At 38.2% G+C, this 14,862-nt stretch overlaps 1 protein-coding gene across 16 annotated transcripts in view; it reads right to left on the reverse strand.

Moving 5' to 3' along the window:
• ZNF644 (zinc finger protein 644) overlaps window positions 1-9,525 on the reverse strand; it is a 107,273-nt gene extending 97,748 nt beyond the window's left edge. For 3 of the 16 annotated variants that reach the window (XR_013384324.1, XM_077905376.1, XM_077905375.1), the window contains exon 1: window positions 9,319-9,525. The gene's annotated coding sequence lies outside the window, so the exon portion shown is untranslated. The other 13 variants (XM_077905371.1, XM_077905363.1, XM_077905368.1 and 10 more) reach the window with 12 other exon arrangements.
• Window positions 9,526-14,862: the final 5,337 nt, after the last annotated feature.

Genomic DNA, 14,862 nt, shown 5'->3' on the forward strand with positions numbered 1-14,862 from the left:
AAATAAAGTTTTTCTGCATACAAAAAAATCCAATCTCCCAAAACTAAATTCAATGTAACATTCACTTTTGTCAAAACAACACAAAAACATAGAACATACGGTTAAATATGTTTTTTTCCCTACCCATAGAAGTCAGCTCTTTAGGCTGTTATTTAATAACAATCTAATTATTTTTGTCTGCGGTTTTCTAAATCTCACCCAAAAGGTATTATATGAAGTATATATATATTTTTTAGATAATAACCATATGTTTTCAAGGTCTAATCAACCAATTTTGCTTTAGCCTTCTATACTTCACAAATACAAAACCTACATAAGTTGTTGAGGTTTTATTTCTTTAAGACAACTATTAAAATTCTTAAAGCAAGGATATATTAAGTTATTATATATCTTTAAAAACCAAAACTTTATATAAATATTTTCACTTATAAGTTTAAAAGCATTTGTAAACCAAACGTTAATGAGAAAGTATTTTCCTGTCCACTTCTGCAATTTACAAAACATATCTATTTCTCAAAACTAGGCATACTAGAATGTAAAGATACATTTTCACTGTTATGTACTTTTCACAACTTTATTAAAATACAGATTTCAGAAACAAAAATCCTTCTCCCCAAAGCACCAATTGTTACACTAGTAAACAAACCTTTCATAGCTCAATATTTATGAAACACAGTATTATAACCATTAATTCCATTTTGAAAAAAAAAAAAAAAAACTGATTCAAGCACCAGAAGTAAAAATCATGATCAATAATTCCATTCCAGGGATCCCTGGGTGGCTCAGCGGTTTGGCGCCTGCCTTCGGCCCAGGGCATAATCCTGGAGACCCCGCATCGAGTCCCACGTCAGGCTCCCTGCATGAAGCCTGCTTCTCCCTCTGCCTGTGTCTCTGACTCTCTCTCTCTGTATGTCTCTCATGAATAAATAAATCTTAAATAAATAAATAAATAATTCCATTCCAGTTCTCATTTTGTAAAGTGTACCTCAATGGATTTTAACCATTCAAATTTTTGTGTAATTATCCTTAAGAGGACATTCTAGTTCTTTATACATAAATGTCAAAATCTTTCAAGTTGAGAATCCATACTGAGCTGTAAACAGAAGTATACCACTTTATTCTTATCCCTACAATCACAATCAGAAATACTAAATACCTTATTAAGTAACCTGCAATGCCTGAAAGCTAACTCACATAATGCTTAGAAGCTACTATTAAAGAGATTCCAAAAGGCCGCTATATAAGGAGGCAATCCAAGACCTCCTCTACCTACTTCTTGGCTATGTGCCTAGAGAATACTGTAATGAAAGCAAGCCAGATAACTATGTTATCTGTAGAAGCAATTCAAAATCTCTGCATTCTAAACAAATTTTCTAGTCATAAAACTTCTAAAGGGTCAATATTAATGAAAACTAAAAAACACCTCTCTGATCTTGGCATAAACCATACTGAAAACAAAACAAAACAGAGGAGCCGTGGTACCAACTATTTATCGTCTGCTTACCTCCAGATTCACTTAATGCCAAACAAGGATAGAAAACAAAGAGATTCAAGCCATCAGTTCTTATTGTAAAATTTCACTGAGCTGTATTTGTAAGATTTGTGTACTTCACTGAATTTAAGTTATACCTAAATAAAACATTTAAGGGCACCTAGGTGGCTCAGTCAGTTAAGCATTTGACCTTTGATTTCAGCTCAGGTCATGATCTCCAGGTGGTGAGACTGAGCACTATGTCTGGCTCCGCGCTCAGCAGGGACACTCTCAGCCTCTCTGTTTGCCCCTCCCCTCCACTCATGCTCTCTCTCAAATAAATAAAAACATCTTTAAAAAAAATAAAACATCTAAAAATAACTCACCAATAGTCAAACCTAAAAACCTTTTCTCAAATCTCATCCATTTTGATCATTCTCCGTCATACTTCTAAATTACAGAACACCAACACACCCTAAGCACAACTCTTTCCCCTTAGGAGACCTTATGAGGCTTTGTTAGATTAGTATTCTCCCAGCATTTTTCTTGTTCTGCCTCAGATTAATTCACTTCAATATTAATATTAAATGTTCATGTACAATACGTGGGTGGCTCAGGCACCCTCCAACATATTTCACACATACACATCCCCCATGCAAAACAAATTCCCTAGATTCAAGTCACGCTATTATCTGATTTCAAGTTCTATCTCCTATTTTAATTCCCATCACTTTACAGATTTGTTCTCTAGCATACTCTTTTCTTAGCTTTTCTTTAAGGCTCAATTCAATTTCTACTTTATCCTTTATTCATACTTGTACAGAACTTACTATCTAAACTTTCCACATACTTGTAGAGGTCTTACTATCTGTAACTGCACTGTCCAATATGAAAGCTATGGTGCTATAAGCACTTAAAAACGGCTAATCTGAATTGAGATGTGCTTTAAGTGTGGAACACACACTTTTGATTTTGAAGACTTGGCATTAAAAAAAAGAATGTAAAGTATCTCAATTGTATTTACATATTGAAAGAATGTTTTGAATATACTGAGTTAAATAAACATTAATAAAATCATTATTACCTTTTTATTTTGTAACATGGCTATAGAAAATTTTAGATCACATTTATGGCTCAACAAATTTCTATTGGGCAAGTGCTGCTCTGTATAATTTATTTATGAAAGCCCCATAAATTATCTTTTACTACAGGTCATCCACCCAATGAGACTATAGGAATTTGGTATATTTTCCCTTTTATAAAGATTATTACATTAGGAATTACAGAGAGTAACAAACAGAATTAAGTGCCCATTTAATTTTAATATCCCTTTTAAAATACTTCTAACAAGGAAGCTTATAGCATTTCAAAGTATAAAAATATAAGAAAAGTTGTTTTCTGATGGCTACTGAAAATTTCAACCACATTTTACATATATCCAATTTTGAGTTAAGTATCTCATCAAATAGTATTATTAAACCTGTAGCTTTTCTAATACCAGAGAGTATTAGTTCTGATTAACCTACATTATTTTTCTTCTTGGTCACTCCGTAAGGAAAAAAGGCAGCTTCCACTTTGACCAATATCATTGTACCAACATCCAGCAGCCAAGACAAAGAGCTTTTATATGGTGGTATGAATAAACAATGTGGGCAATAAGACATTGCTTGAACATTGCTTTTCTGGGTAGCCAGAAAAATGCTTTTACAATGTTGTTTTATAAGTAGGAAATAAAACTTACAAATTGTATAATTAGGTTAAAGTAGAGACAGAAAGGAGAGGAAGGCAGAAAATAAAGAACTCATCTGTAGAATCAAGACATGCCTATATTCAAACTTGGCTGCTGTACTATTTACTATCTATGTAACCCGAGTCTGAGTTTGTTTCCTTGAATATAAAATGAGAATATATATATCAAGCATTATTATAAGAAATACATAGGAGATGCTTAATTAACGTCAGGCTCATCTCCGTTTCCTTTAATACTAATGACTGCACAATGGTGACAAGATTATGGGTGACTTTTTCTCCTTTCATTTTCTAAATCACTGAAAACACATTTAAGGGTATATGAAACTTCTAATTTTTCATACACCCCTTTGCATGTGAACTTAAAATTACCTTTACTAGCTTTCTTTTACAAATTTTTTTTTTAAAGCCTAAAGATTTGTGTTGGTAGTGGGAGAAGTAGGTGGTAGAAGAAAAAATAAACAAGTTTAAGACTGTATCAGCACAAATACAAAACAAAGTATGAAGAGGAAAACAGCAAAGGAAATGCTGTTTGAGGAAATTCCCCTTAGACTAAGCAATGAAAAGATAACGTGCCTCTTCTCAATCTAGCTGCTGTTGAAACTAATCTTCTCTCCTATCTGAGGTTTATATGTATATTATATACAAATACACACAACCACTCATTCTTCTCTCTACTAATGATCACCACCATCCTCAGGGTCAAAAATTTAGAGAATAGTGAAGAAACTCAGGATATTATAACAAAGATAAACCAGCACATCGGTTGGGAAATAACTTCATTAAAACATACTCATTCCCAAGTGTGTTTATTCATCAGCTGACAGTAGTAAGAGGGAATGTGTTACTAAATACTGAACCTATTTAATAGCTTTTGCTGCTAGAACTGGAGAAGGTACACTTTGATGCCTGCCTCTGACTTCCTTTGTAACAACCTTGCCTTTGTAGACATGGGTCTAACAAAGGAACATGAGCAAAAGTATACAATTCCAAATCACTTGCAGGTGAAAATGTCAAGTTACTATATATTAAAAAAAAAAAAAATCAAATGGTAATAGTAGTACTATAAAAGGTAACGTTTGCATACCCATTGTGTACCAGAAAGCTAAGGATGTGAATTATGCAATGTAAACCTTAAGCCTCTATGAAGATGGTATTATTGTTAAATCGTCTTGCTTAGTGCTCACACAGCTAGTTTTAAGTACTCTCTATGCCCAACAAAGAGTGGGGTCTCAACTCACACCTCTGAGATCAAGAGTCACATGTTCCACAGACTGAGCCAGCCTGGTAGCCCCACAGAGCTAGATTTTAACCCCATCAGTTTTATACTTCAAGGCTTACATTCTTAAATCTTATCTCAGCCTGCCTCTTTATTCATATATAATTACAAATGTAACTATGATTTCGTGTGTGTGTGTGTGTGTGTGTGTGTAATAGTCAATAAATCAATAGTAAGCAACAGGCAATTAATTTCCACTTTGGCAAGGTTTTATCCACCTTCCCAAGCCATTCAACAATTGGGAATCACTCCCTCCCCAATAAATGGTGTTCTGAAAATAATAGTTATATTTACAATCTTCCTCAAGAGACTGATGAAAAAAGATATGCATAAGCTTTCAAGTAAAAAGGATAAATGACATGGAAGAAAGGATAAAAACGTTAATCTTTTATAAAAGTTAGATAAATAACTGATATAATACAGATATATATGCTTTGTAAACTGTAAAATACTTTAATCCTAACTTTATTAGGAGTTTATTTGAAATTATCCATTTGGCTCCTAACGTATTCGAATTCCTGAACTTTGTACAAAAAGTCTTTTAAAAGCTTTTAAAATCTATATATTTGACTTCAATGAATGATATACATACTAAAAGGCTTAATACCTAAAAATCATATTTATCACTCTAACCAACTTCAACTATACCAGTCTAGACTAATAGAATTGCAAGGAACAAATTACTCATCTATACTTTTCACAAAGTTACTTACAAGATCACAGTTCCAAGAATCCCAAATGAAATGGGAAGGCTACAGCTTGCAAACAGAAGAGGTAAAGCAAAGATTAGTAGAGGGAGAGTACATATATATATATACATATATATATATATATATATATATATATATATAAAGGAAATATCTTAGAAACACCAATCTTAATCCAGCTTCTGTTTCCTCCATCCAGAAGTGTGCACTGTTGCTTCTGTACTGGCATGCTTCTTTTCTTCCCCCCAAAATCCTCTGCTTTTCTCCTCCTGGAAAGTTATCTCACAGAACTTTTTTGTTTTCCTTGCTTTTTTTGTTTTCCTTGCTAACATCTCTAAGCTGTTAAGGAATGTCCTACCTTGAACTTAATATTGTAACTCCTCATAATTAACATAAGAGTTCCTAGTAAAGTCAAAAATTTTAAAAAAAACTTAACAGTAGAGCAACGAAGACCCTGAGATGAGAAAATACCTTTTTCATGGAGACCTCCACCTTCCCGAAGAAAGACTATGAATCAAATTTGTTGTTCTACCTTCTAGATCTCCGGTGATCTTTGTATTTGTTTTTAAGAGAAGAACAGAAATACTTCAGCCAACCAGCAGGGTGAGCTAGTGCTAGAATCAGATTGATTATTGTCAACTTTCTGAAAATTCAAAGATGTAAATGGTTTGTAATATTAAAAGCAAAATTTCCTACTAATAAACCTGAATTAAAAGACAATACTTCTAGATCTCCTTTAGTCATTGCTACATCTCATAACTGTAAATATTTACAGATTCTATCTACAAAATAGTCTCTATAAGGATTAATGATGATAAATATAAAAAATTAGAGCTCATTTGAATACCTATCCAAAATATCATGATAGTCATCCTTTATTCTCATGTTTTATTGTACAGGATTATTGATTGAAAAATTAAAAACACTTTTTTAAAAGGACTGCTAAAATTAGTGTTTTAAAAATTAGGACTGGGTAATTCAACACACCTATTTCTGAATTCAGGGCAAACTGCTGCCCTAAGATTGCCTAAAAAGCAATCATGAGAAAAGTATTCCTACAAGAATAAGATCTACTCTTTTCCTTTGGAATCACACCCTGAGAAGAGTCTAAATAAGTAACCCTAACACTAACAGTGTTATCTAGGACAAACCTGATCTCCTCTGACAACCAATTTCTCTAAATTGCAAGTATCCCCACCACTTCTAATGACGGTCCTTGAGTCTCTCTTCTCCCCATGCTACCCAATACCGTCTCAACTCAACCACACCAAAACTCTCTCTTGTAACTTGAATAACAAATTAAAACTGCAAAATGTTTAAGGTTTGCAGATAACAGACTCACTTTATAATTACAAATAACCTGAGAGTAATCCTAATTATCACAAGACTAAAATGTAATTAAATCCACTCACACGGTGTTGAAAATTAAGAAATAGCTTATCAACTTTCTTAAAAAATCAGTAATTTAATCACACTTTAAGTGACCCATAAAAGCTTTAAGACCTCAATACAATTTAAGTTTTTACTGTATTTGATATCCAAAGAAGTTAAAGAACTGTGGTAGTAGTAATATTAACAAGTTGTTTTTAACAAGGGTCAATCTAAGTGACAGGTCCATCTATCCAACAAAAAGTTGTTACAAACTGAAGCCGAAACTACCATCATCGTTTTCAGCATCTTGTTTCTTTTGTAATAACTGGTAGTAATGACAGTTATTTCAAACCTGCTTTTTAAAATTTCTGGGTCAAGAATGCTTTTTGAAAACCTCAAAATTCAAAAGCAACATTGCTCCTGAAATGGCTGTATTTTGGATCTGGAATTATTCCACTGGCAGTCATTTTAAAAACTGTATTACCATATTATGTTAAATGAAAGTTCTTAACTTATTGTCACAGAATTTCTCATTAATAGTTTCTGACAGATACTTTCAAACACTCTCACATTTTATTTTTTTACCATTATTAGTTACAGAGAGTCATCTTCTCATCCCAGCAATGTGACCAATGAAAGGAGCAAGGGGGTAGAAACTGAAAAGACAATTTTCCATTATCCATGAACTCAATCATATCTGGCCCTAAATAGATCTTAAACAGTGGATATAACTAGCTGCTCCCTGAGATTCCTTCCACTCTAAAACTGCATGACTCAGTAATACATTTTGCCCATGTCAATGCATCTCCTATTCTTTTAATACAGTTAAGATTGTTCTATTCTTCTATTAGAAGAAGGAAAGCTAAGCGGGGGGGGGGGGGGGGGGGGGGTGTGTGGAAAACATACGACTGAAAGAAGCGAGGAAAATGAAAGCTTTAAGTCATATTAAAAAACCCAAATTTTAATTTGGACAGACATCTAAAGTCAACGATCTAAATGTGTTTATCCCTTCAATCACATAATTTACTCTGTTAATGTGACCTGGTCAAAACAGTAGTTGTTTCCAATTGCTGTACTTCAAATATTAGTTCACACCATATACAAAGTATGGTGCAGCCCTAAGTGCAGGGTCCCTTCAAGTTATGTTAGAATTCTAAAGTTTCCACTGCACCAACAGTGATCGAGCCTTCATGTTTCGTCTATTATGGTGTCTAAAGTAAATTATAACCACCTCATAAAAACTAATTTTTTTCCTCACCAAAGCTACCAAGGCGTGACTACTGCCATCACATTTCCTGGATACTTACACATGACACTGAAGACAAACAGCAGGTTTCCTTGCTTTGAGTAACTGGAGTTGTCTTATTTTTTTTGAAAACGCTTTCCTTCTTCTTGGACCAAAGAAATGTGACTAAACTACTGCAGAGAAGCAATATACTATTAAGGCAAATCTAATCTATCATCCAGACGCAACAAGGCTGGCATTAGTCAGAACCGGCCAGAAGAGATGATGACGGTGTTTTGGTATTTTTCTGTTGTAATTATTGACTTGTATACAAAACAGGACCATCATTTAGGCCCCCATTGCGTTTACCCCCTTGTGGAATACTTCTCAATGACCCAACAACAAAACAAAAACAAAAACATCTGAAAGTCTAAACATGAAAGTTTTATGACGACTAAGTTTATGTCAGTATTAATTACTCAGGCAGTTCAAGAAAAGTTTTCCACTAATGTCGCTAAACCATGGATGGATCCCAACACGAAAGTCGTCTGTGGAAGTCTCGTAACGAGAAACCTTTAGCTCCACCACCTAAGTCTCCAATCACTGAGAAGGGTCTGGGACAACTCATCTTCAGGTTCCCGGGAGAAGTGGAGCACACCTGCTTTTCCTCTGGCAGAGATAAAGCTCCCAGGGACACAAAGGCCAGGGAATCAGACAGACCTGGAGAAGCAAAAAGCTTTAGCTGGACACCCACCAAGCCCCGGGCAACCCAAACACTCGGGGCGATTTACCTCTGGCTGTTACTTCCCAGGCACCTAGCGGCATAAGACCTGGCGGAAAGGGGGGGAGGGGAGGGCTCTGCGGCCCCGGGCCCAGTTAGGGGAGGGGTGTGGACCCCTCCCGCCAGAGCTGGAGCTTCTGGCCACAGCCGAGCCGCCCCGAGGAGGGCTTGGGGGCTGCTCTCGGACCGCCCCGTTACTCGGAGCGTTGCAATGGCGACCGCCGGGCTCCCCAAGCCGCCTCATCTCGGCCCCTTCCCCCTACTGCTCACTGGCTGCTCGGCTTCATGTGACTAAACAAAACCCCCAAGTCTAGTGCCCGGCTCAGCCCCTTTGTGTCCGCTCCCGGATCCTCCGACGCCGCCGAGGAAAGCGCCCCCCCCCGCCCCCCCCCCTCTCCGCCGAGTCCCGCCCCGCGGCGGCGGCCGCCGCTCACCTCAGGCTCCGCCGCCCCCCGCGGCCGCCGCGGCCGCCGCCTCCCCGAACCCGGGGCCCGGGCTCCTTGTGTAGCACCAACTCCGCCTCCTCGGCCGCCGCCGCCATCTTAGCCTGTGCGGCAAAACGCGTCCTTTTGGATGGTTGGGACCCAGCCTAGGGCGTAGCTCCCCGGGCCCGAGCGCCGGAGGTCGCGTCCCCCGAGTTCGGCCGCCACCCTCAATCCCGCCGCCGCCACAGCCCAGAGGCCCGAAACCCACTCGAGCCCCGGAGATTCCGACCAAATAACCCCTGAAACTCACAGTTTGGTGCCGTGTGCGTCAAACCGGGGCGACGTTGGGAGCGCGCGGCGTCCCCGCGTCACACGCCGCTCTGTACGCTACTCGGCTCCAACGGCCCCCTCCGCTCCCCGCTTTTCGCCTCCGGCCCCGGTTCCCACGGCGCAGGCGCGCTGCTTTCCCGCCTCTGCCGCGCTGCGGGCCGCGGGGGCGGCCGGCGAGGAGCTGCGCGGCGGCTCGGCCCGGAGGGAGCGCGGGGGCCAATTAGGCCAGCGGGGGCCGCCGGAACAGTGCAGCTCTGTTCTCGGGTGCCAGAAACCAAACAAGGTCACCTCCCCCAGCGCTGACCTAATCACTCTCAAGGAGGTTCCCGCCCCAAAGTAGGCACGCTCCAAATATGGTGGTGCCCAAACTCTCAAAGACCCGAGCACTTCGGCGGGCCTAGGCCCTTTAAGGTGGAACAGGCCCATATTTGATTTCCAGAACCACTGGCGTGCCAAAATCCCCTTTTCTTTTCCTACTGTTGATGAAAACGGCTAAGGGACTCAAGATTGCCAGGCGCAACCTTAACGGCAGGGGAAGGTTTGGATCTTAAGGGAGCCAGTTGTTGGGAGATGCTCCATGGCCAGGCAAAGCATCAAATGTGGCAACTCCATTAGCGCAGCAGCCTACCCTAAGAGGTGCCCAGGGTTTGGCCCCATTTGATTCTTGCAGATTTCAAGGGCACGGAGGATGCTTGCTCCCTGCATCACTCAACATGCCAGGAGTCTCCAAATTAAGGTGATGTAAGAAGCACTTGAGATACCAGTTAACCCTTGGATGAATCAGTAGGTCCCAACAGAGTTCTGGAAAGCTCCCTTTTTAACAAGCGTCCACCCCCCCACCCCACCCCCCCAAGAGTCTGAGGTCAGTTTCACATACTATATATCCTTTGAGATACACTGACTTCGGGGTATTATTCTGTTTGCCTTTGAACTGAGCAAACAAGAGGTTGCTAATATGTTTGACATGAACCAAAAGTTCCCAAGGGATCTATCTACAAGTCCTGTCTTAAATTCTTCAGCTCTTCTGAATCTCTGTTTTCAGTTTAAAGGGGAAAAAGAGTTTCATTAGTTTAGCAACTATCATAAACTGTGATCCTCCAAGCCCTCAAGATGTTGTTGATATGCAGAGAAATACACTGTAATTGTGCTTATTGGACGAAAATGAGGAACATTCTCTTTCCTGTGCTATACTGACTCTCAACATCAGCAAACATAGATCTCCAACAACAGATATTTACACTTGCTGTATTAATATAACAGCTAGCACTTAAAAAAAAAAAAAAAAACACCACACAACTAACACTTCTGAGTGCTTACAAGGTACCAAATATTGTCCTAACTCACTGAATTTCATTACAACCTAATGCGGCAACGGGAGGTTAGGTGACTTTCTCAAAGTCACACAGCTCTTAAACTCCTTAAAATGTGACTTTTCCTTCCTTATTTACACAAAAGAGTAAATAGTAAAATGTAAATGTGTATATTTTTTCAGCCAATTGACGGGGGATCCCTTTGGGTCATTTCACCTGCAGAATCATTAAAATTGGACGTTCTCCATTTACTACTGGATTTACAAGTAATAAAAATACTTTGTACTATGAAAATTCTCCAGATATTTTATCACTACAAAAAGAGGTTACCAAAATAAATAAATAAATAAATAAACAAAAATCTCCCAACCTCTGTTGTGAATCTATAATACTGACTGACTAATGTACAGACGTATCCTACCACGAGCAAATAGAACCACTTAGAACTCAACTATGATCCAGAACCTGTCTCACTAATGAAGCTGTTTGTTTATACTAGAATCCAGCAACTAAGATATAATACTATAGATACAGTAGTATCAGCAATAGTTGTGATTAATTAAAGCAGTAGTAGTTGATGAAACTACAAACAAAATAGGTGTCAAAAAAACTGATGAGTAGAAAGCTTGAATAAGGTAATGCAAAAAGAAAAAAAATGTAGGTAAGTGGAAAAATCCAAGGACCAGTTATGTGGCACAATGCAAAAGTATTTAAAGACATTAAAAGGAAATTGTAGTTGAGAATAAACATCAAGATGTGGAAAACAGTTTGACTCTGGGAGAAAATTCACAAAGCACATCTCCTTACCATAATAAAATAATGCTCTGATAAATGCGTCTGATTAAGAATCTTTTTTTTTTTAAGATTTTATTTATTTTTTCATGAGAAACACACACAGAGAGAGAGAGACAGAGGCAGAGACACAGGCAGAGGGAGAAGCAGGCTCCATGCAGGGAGCCCGATGTGGGACTTGATCCCAGGACTCCAGGACCACGCCCTGGGCCGAAGGCAGGCGCTAAACCACTGAACCACCCAAGAATCCCTGATTAAGAATCTTTTAAAAGAAAGAGAGAGAGGGAAGAAAAGTTACTCTAGTGAATAGAATTACCCAATAAAAGATACAAAGTAAGCTGTGGTCTCAAATGACCCAATCGAAAAGAAAAAGCAGTTTGATGTTGGATAAAAGCAGGTAATTCTGCACATTCTAATACTTCTGAAATCCAAGCAAAAAGAAAAAAATGAAACTTGATTAATCTACTATTCTACTAATAAAGACAAGTTTTGGGTTTATCTTAGGGCCTCCCTAGTTCTAGACTCACCTCTGAGTACCAAGACTGCGAGGCAGGCTCATTTGTGGAACTGCAACTATTGTAATGTTTGTCATTTGTAGTGGGGGTAGGAGGATATTCAGCATACATAAAGATAAAGTAAATAGAAATCCCATCTTATATTTATTCTTGTCTCATATTAACTCAAGCACAGAGCCCTATACATAGCAGGTATCCAATAAACAATTTAGTTCAATTCAACCAATGTTCACCGATTGCTCACTCTATACAAAGTCCTGTACTAGGCACCACGACAGAAAGAAGAATTAGTTTGTTGGACGTATTTAATAAATACCAGTTGAATGCACGAGGAGCTTTTACAGCCCAATAAAAGAACTAGACAAAAAATATAATCAACCCTCAATTTACCAGGGAATGGGGAAGATGAGGAAGTAGATAATAAAGATTTCAAAATCATAGTTAAAACTTCATAAGGGGTGAGGGTGGCTCAGTCAGTTAAGTGTCTGGCTTTTGATCTCAAGTGTCCTGAGCTCAAGCCCTGCTTTGAGCTCCATGCTGAGTATGGAGCCTACTTTAAAAAAAAATTTTTTTTAAGCTTTTTAATACAAAACCTTGTAAAACATGGTAGCAAAATAGGTTTAGTAAAGATATATTTTTTAATATTTAGGAAGAATTATATCTAATATTTAGGAACATATTCACTACTCTAACTTACCAGCCTATCGGAAGTAGACCATGAAAATATATGTTTGTTCACAGAACACATGTAGAAAAAGAAAATAGTGGGTCATGGAAACTTAAATAAAAAATATTTGTGAAATAAGTAGAGAAGTCCAAGAAAACAAGAAATGGAGGGACAGAGAGAAAAAAGAGATTCAGGCATGAGAGTAACACCACAGAAACCAAAGAAGTATTGGTAACAGCTGACTACCATAATAAATAATCTCAATGGCTTCACACAGTAAAGTTTCATTCTTATTCAGGTCACACTCCACTGTAGTCAATGGGAAGGAGAGGGAGACCCTAAAGTACCAAAGGTCCTTCCACCATTTATTTGACTCTACCATCCCTGAAGGTCTTAGAGTCTTCTACTGGATCCTGCAAAGAGACAGAGTACACATGGAGAAATGAGTGCCATAAGTTGAAGTGGCCAAGCCCAGAAGTGGCACAAATCACTTCTCACTTTCCGCTAGTCAGCAATTTAGTCACATGGTCCCACTTAACTGCAGGCGGAGCCTAGGAAATGTAGTTAGGCAGTGTGCCCTGGAGGAAAAGGAAATGGGACTGGTGAACACAAAGCAGGGGCTCTGCACATCCTGAGTAAATGTAGCAAAGAGGTTATGAAAGATAAGTGATGTCCACTGGGTATACAAGATCATTGGTGACCTTGGTAAGAGCAAGGTCAGTGGAGTGACTCGGCCCACCGTAGTGGGTTCAGGAGTAAATGAAAAGGGAAGAAGGGGAAATAGCAACAGAGCCACTCTACTCACAAGGCTGAGAGACTAATCTCAGGCTCTAGGTAAATGCCACTACTCAAGGATTCTTGGCAACTAACCAGCCAGCCTTCTCTTGGTTAGAAGAAAGCCCTCACTAGGCCTTCATCAAATTTCCACACACATTAAATTTGAGAAATGCCTTTATTGTTTATTTTTTCCGCAGTGAAAGATTCCAGATGTTCTGGGATATTTGGTTGAGATCCATCCAAGGAAAAAGGGCATCTGCAATTTCAGCCAGCCATGTGCTTTACTATACAAAATGAACATAAAATAAGCCAATAGGTTACATTAAATGTATTGATTTCCTTTGTAATCAATAATTAGGAGCTATTACTGTACAAATGTGTTCCTTTGACTATATTATAATAATTAGAAATTATATTTTGATATCTCTAGTTTAATTGTAAATGGCATTAAGTATCTTCTAAATGAAACTTAAAATCTCTATCATAGATTACTTAAATTTTCTAAAGATGTTGAAGAAGGAAAGGAAGAGTAGTTACAACTTTTAAAAAATAGATTTAGGAAACATTTAGTCTGAAATAAAAATACAGTTCTAAATATATGACACATCGTTATTTATTTTTCTTATCCATTTCTCTTCTTGTTCCGGAACATTAATTTTTTATTTTTTATTATTATTATTATTTTTTTTTTACAAACTCTGTCAGATTCATTCTGATTGCCATACTTCACCCTCAACATAAAATGGTTTTGGCCTCCACATAGCTGATGAATTTAATCCTTTTCTACCTGGACCTGAACAGTGCACTGAAAATATAGAGCTGCTCTCTTCTTTAATATTCATGTGGTGCCTAAAATGTTCCAGGCATTGTACTGGGCCCCTTGGAAGATGTGAAGGTAAAGAGAACACTCTCAACCCTCAAATGTCTTATGGTCAAATAGATCAAAAGCCACATGCTCAAAGTGCTGTTTGCATTTTAAAGTTGACAAAGAAAGAGGTCCGCTTTCTATTCAACTAGTGCCTCATGTGGGAAAGATAATGCCAAGGAGTCATTTTCCTCTAGGGTTTGGCTCTTAGCTTTGCAGGTTGAGAATCAATTAGACCAGAATTGATCAAGTTCAGAAGCACGAAATGTATAAGAGACAAGTGTATAAATCACATGTTAATATATTAATTTACAGGAAAAGTTCTGACTGCCAACCATAATAGAATACTCAGACAGATTGATCAACACATTCCCTCCCCTGTAGAGAAGGATGCCAGGAACACCAAATTACTTGCTCAATGAGCATGGAATGATTTGAAAATGATCTTAACAGATGGTGTCATGAAACTTTGATAGCAAACCGCACTCTGCCATGAAGATGTACCTGTCAAGGGAACTTAAACTGTTAGTCTGTTCTCACCAGGAAAATAACTCTTATTTTCCTTAAAGATATATAGCAATATATTAAAACTAAACTA

This window comes from Canis aureus, chromosome 8 (assembly GCF_053574225.1).
Source record: "Canis aureus isolate CA01 chromosome 8, VMU_Caureus_v.1.0, whole genome shotgun sequence".
Taxonomy (NCBI): Eukaryota; Metazoa; Chordata; class Mammalia; order Carnivora; family Canidae; genus Canis; species Canis aureus.